The following is a 5,471-nucleotide window of genomic DNA, read 5'->3' on the forward strand; positions in this document are numbered from 1 at the left end:
TCAGACGTCCGACGCCATAGATGTTTTCATGGAAACCCAAGCTATATGTTGTTCCTAAATTTTTAGCTTTCAAAAAACATTCCTGGACCCGGCTGCAAAGTCCCATAAATTAAATTGAAATCAGTCACATTTATGATGGGGTTGTTAAAAAGCTGTAAGTGTTATGAATTTATGACTCTCTGCTCACATTCAGCTGTTCCCTGCTTCTGCTTCTAGGTCTTTCTATCCTGTGTGGGATAAAATTTATATTTGTGGGTGAGATCATTATAAATCTTTTATGCAACAGAAGTGCAATTTTAAATGTTTGCAAGCATGGAGAACGAGACCCATGAGATAGCTGCTATATTTCATGGATTATGGCTCTTGTATAACCAAACAACCAACCAACAAAAAAAATCTCTCAAACCCAAACCTCAGCAGTGAACTTTGTAACCAGCACCTCTCATGGGAGAGGGGCTGCCTTGTGATGGAGCTAAACTTTGACTCTGTGGATGCTGTTTTAAAAACTCTCTTCTTTTTCACATTAGAAAACAACAAAAAAACAGTAACAGCAAAAAAACCTGCTCATAGATGACCATCCTTCCAAATGTCCCTTGGAGACGTCCAGCTGAGTTCAAAGAAGAAGAAACTGCTCCTCTGCATCAGAATTTTATGCCCCCTTTTGCACTAATCAGTGGGAAAAGCAAGGCCAGCAAGGAGCAACTAGCTGGTTGCCCTTTCCTCATTATTCTTTGGAATCTTGAACTTGTGTGCCAGAGGGGTAAAAGGGTCCAAGAAGAAGAAGTCTTTAAAAAAACACACAAAAAACCAACAGCATTAAGAAAATAAAAGCATATGTTTATTCTTTGCTTAGGGACTGCTGGAGGCTGCGTCCCAGCCACAACCAGATGACTTCACGAACTCTGTGATGACAGGGTGAGGCCTCGTGGCTGTCCTGCCCAGAAACTGGGCCTTAAACCCACGTGAATGATGTGACCATATTAAAAGGGGTAAGAGAAGGTGATGAAGTATCACGAAAAAGCAAATACTGAGGTTGATGTTAATACACTCCAACATTTTCTGCAGACTTTGTGCTCTGGAGCACGAGGCTCTCCATTTTGCTGCGTCATCAGGAGGAAATGATGCTTAAATTAATCCAGGCAACAGAATCATCTGGAAGAACTTTAATAAAAAAAAAAATGCAGGCTCAGGACCCTGTCTCAGATGTGAATCAGAATTTCTGCAGCCCCAGACAATTCCTCTCTTACTGAGCTCTCTGGATCGATTTGGGGGAACAAGAGCCTCGTTTGATTGATAGTTGCACTTTCTCTATATCCTTTGCAAAATGTGTGTCAGTTGCTTGGGGCTTGTCTCTTTAGAGGAGTGAACTCTTTTTTTCTTTTTGCTTTTTAGGGCCGCACCCACAGCATATGGAAGTTCCCAGGCCAGGGGTTGAATTGGAGCTGCAGCCACCAGCCTGCACCACAGCTAGAGCAACACAGGATCTGAGCTGCATGTGTGACCTACACCACAGCTCATGGCAACGCAGATCCTTAACCCACTGAGGGAGGCTAGGGATCGAACCTACATCCTCATAGATACTAGTTGGTTTTGTTACCGCTGAACCACAATGGGAACGTCCTGCAGAAGTGAATTCTAAATAGGGTGTGATGTTAGGGCTTCTCGCCTCCCTTTTATGTGACTAGAGAACTGAAGCTCAGAGAAGTTGTCCACTTGCCCTAAGGTTGCACAGCTCCTCAAGGGCTGCGTCAGGACTTAGACTCAGGCCTTGCCGGCTTCCCAGTCCAGGGATCTTTCCTGCACCTGTGTTTCCCTCTCTGTGCCCTGCAGCACTCCGTGTGCCTCAGCAGACTCCTGCAGGCCCTGCAGGGGGCTTACAGTTTTCAGTTCTCTTGGTCAACAAAACAATGATCTGTGTCTACCCAACAGTGTGGGACCTTGTGGCTTGAGATAGTCTCAACTTTGGGCCAGGCCACGTTCCTTTTCATGGCATACCTACCTTGGTGGGGCTGGGGTTTTTGAAGACGGCTGAGAGTAAAGCAGCTGTTGCATGAAGATCAGCAGGAAACAGAACAGAAGGGCAGCCATGCCTGGCCTAAGTCCAAAGGATTGAGACGTTGTGCTGAGTCCAACTGTAAGTGGCTATTTTAGAAAGAAAAATAAATGTAATTTTTTTCTTGCAATTTGTGTATTTTTTTTTTAAGTGGCTACTAACTTCCTAGGACATAAGTGCTTATAACCTAATTACTTAATAAGTGGAACTATTAGCTCTTTCTTTTGGCACAGGGACACTGTGTGGAATTACGGGGACGTGGAGGATGCCATGAATGAGGGAGGTTAAGAACCAGATCACACGGTCTGCCTGTTATCACACACTGGGCTTCGACTTGGTCATTTCCAAAGCTTTGCTTTTTTGAGGTTCAAAAAAACAAAACAAAACAAAACAAAAAAACCCTGGTATCTTCTGCTAGTGTCATTGGTCTTGCATGTATTTCAGACTCCTCGCTTCCAGTAGAATCTATTTTTGAAGAACTTCAAGTGACGGTAGTTTTTGTTTTAGCAGCAAAACTATACGTTTCTCCTGAAATGAGGTTAAATTCAGGGATGTCTCATGGGAGGAGTAGTGTGTTGATTCTAGGAATAGACACAGGGCAGTTCATTCTTCCAAAATACCAACCCTCCTGCCTGTCATTCTACCATCTCAACCCCGCACCCTTGGGTTCTGAAGACAGCACTGGCTTCTAGAAGCCCCCATCGAAAGGCCAGTGTTCCCTGGCAGGCTTGTTTTGGTTAACCTTAGTAGTCACTCAACAGTCAGGATGGCAGAAGGGCATGTGTTTTACCTGGTCCTGGAGGTAGAAAACCCAGGGAGGGAAACTGGGATGGAGGCTGAGGCCAGATGCACTTGTTACTGATGGAGCCGTCTTCTTGGGATCAGCTGCTCTGCATGAGAAGCTAAGGGGTGGTGTTCCCATCATGGTTCAGTGGTTAACGAATCCGACTAGGAACCATGAGGTTTCAGGTTCGATCCCTGGCCTCGCTCAGTGGCTTAAGGATCTGGCATTGCCGTGAGCTGTGGTGTAGGTTGCAGATGCGGCTCGGATCTTGTGTTGCTGTGGCTGTGGTGTAGGCCTTCGGCTACAGCTCCGATTGGACCCCTAGCCTGGGAACCTCCGTATGCCTCGTGTGGGGCCCTAGAAAAGGCAAAAAGTCAAAAAGACAAAAAAAAAAAAAAAAAAAAAAAAAAAAAAAAAAAAAAAGAAGGGGAAAACTATCCCCAAGCACCTAGTTCAGGGTGAGCTCTGATCCTTAAGCTAATTCAGATTTTGCCAAGATAATCCATTTCTCTTTTTGGTCATTTTGTTTATTGGTAAAAACCACCTCTTCCATTTACCTAGTGTTTTACTTTTCTAGAAGCTTTCCCCCCCTCCTTTTCCCTTTTTTTGTGTGCCTGATCTAATTCGGTTATCCCTACAGCCTTTGAACTTAAGAAGTCAGAGCGATTACTCTTGAGTTTAACAGATGGGGAAGCTGAGGCCCAGAGAAGTGAGATGCATTGAGCAGTTAAAGGAGAGAGGCAATAGAAACCCAGGTTTCTGGATCACAGTTCAGTGCTCTTCCCATTGCCATATCTTTATGGTTTTATGGGAAATATCTAATAGTTCTGCTTATTAAGTAATTAGATTATGAGCATTTATGTCCTGGGATGTTAGTAGCCATTTAAAAAAATAAAACCACACTCTACGTGCACCCCTATGTTCATAGCATGTTCACAACAGCCAAGACATAGAAACAACCTAAATGTCCATCGACAGAGGAATGGATTAAGAAGTTGTGGTACTTATATGCAATGGATACCACCCAGCCATAAAAGAAGGATGAAATAGTGCAATTTGCAGCACATGGATGCAACTAGGGAGTCTCACACTAAGTGAAAGACAGCACCATGTGATATCAATTATGTATGGAATCTAAAATATGGCACAAATGAACCTATCTCCAGAACAGAAACGGACTCATGGGTACAGAGAACAGACTTGTGGTTGCTAAAGAATCAGTGGGATGGACGGGGAGTTTGGGATCAGTAGGTGCAAACTATTCCATGTAGAATGGATAAGCAATGAGGACCGACCGTACAGCACAGAGAACAAACTCTCTACATCCAGTCTCTTGGGAGAGACCACAATGGAAGATAATATGAAAGAAGAAAAATATATCCTGTTTCTCATATTGTGAGAAGTATGACAGCCTGGGTCACTAGGCTGTAGAACAGAAATTGACTCAACACTGTAAATCAACTATACCTTAATAAAAAATAAATTAAGGGAAAAAAAAACCCCAAGACTCAGCATTTGATGGTGAGTGCCATCAGCACTTTCCTGAGCAGTAAAGAGGCTAAAGGCCAGCCTGGCTCATCTCTCTCCGTGTCATGGCTCAATGCTGCAGGTACCCTGAGGCTCCTGGGTGCAGAAGTCCTTGGCCCTGGGTTCAATGTGCATCCCCCTCCACCCCCCAACTTCTGCTGCCTCTACCTCTGCTTTTCACTCTTCATCTACTGTGATCCTGGGACTCTGGGTCTTCTTTTTAGGCTCCTTAATAATTAAAAGCTGTCTTGAAATGTGGCCACAGGCACAGAATTCAGCTCTCTGGGCCATTATCCTTCTCAAGGCTTGAATTCACACCGTTTCCATGTGGTTGCGGTCCATGACGAGGAAAAGGGTCCTGCTGCATTTTGTCAGTCTGAGAACTTCAAATTCTTCTTCCAGCTCCAAAAGACCTCTCCCCATTCATGCACCAAATGGGTGTGACACCCGAGCTGGGGCAGACTGGTTTTGTTGTAGGGGAGACAATGCATTCACATTGTGTTCACAACTGCAGGGCAGGAAGAACTATACAGCCTCTCCTGCAGAGGGGAAGCAGCTAGGGTGCCCCAAGTCTCAAACAGAATAAATCATTCGCAAGGGCTGTGGTTAATGCTCAGTCTGAATGACCCCCCCCCCCCCACCACAGCTGGGACACTTGGAACTTTTGATCTGGCCTTTCAAGCTTGGGTGATGCCAGGAAATGGCATTTAATGGACCGAGGGCTGCAGAATAGGAAAGGAGAAGGGATTGTGGCAAAAACAATAGAGACCCTCCACTCCTCCACCCCGCATACCTGTTGCTCCATTGGGGTCCAGGAGTCCCAGCTCTGTGAGGGGTGCCTGAGACTGGTGGGCTGGGAGCTCCGGGGACACGCAGCCCCAGCCCAGCCTGCTTGTGGTTAGAGACCTTCCCCAGGGCCCCAGCCGGCACTGGCTGTGTCAGATCACCACCACACATGCCACTGAGTCATCACCACTAGGCCAGTCATCTCGGCACAGGAAGTCATGCACCTGCGCTTCTCTGCGGTGAAAATAACTAATTTGGGGGAAGTGGTCAGGCAGCCTCATCAGAGTTCAATTGATGAACTTCATACTCAGGGCCACACCC

At 45.6% G+C, this 5,471-nt stretch overlaps 1 long non-coding RNA gene across 2 annotated transcripts; it reads right to left on the bottom strand.

Moving 5' to 3' along the window:
* Window positions 1-733: 733 nt before the first annotated feature.
* Window positions 734-5,268, bottom strand: LOC100513921 (uncharacterized). Of its 2 annotated transcripts, none has more exons than XR_014842613.1 (3): window positions 4,557-4,887; window positions 2,000-2,142; window positions 734-1,161 (listed from the first exon to the last, which is right to left on the bottom strand). It is a non-coding gene; the product is annotated as an uncharacterized LOC100513921 (long non-coding RNA). The 2 variants fall into 2 exon arrangements; XR_302699.4 differs by lacking the exon at window positions 4,557-4,887 and adding an exon at window positions 5,158-5,268 and having other exon boundaries at window positions 741-1,161.
* Window positions 5,269-5,471: the final 203 nt, after the last annotated feature.

Source organism: Sus scrofa, chromosome 3, assembly GCF_054392235.1.
Source record: "Sus scrofa isolate SSC_HxYL_T2T_F1_AM1 chromosome 3, Sscrofa_HxYL_maternal_Yorkshire_Landrace_v2.0, whole genome shotgun sequence".
NCBI classification, from domain to species: domain Eukaryota; kingdom Metazoa; phylum Chordata; class Mammalia; order Artiodactyla; family Suidae; genus Sus; species Sus scrofa.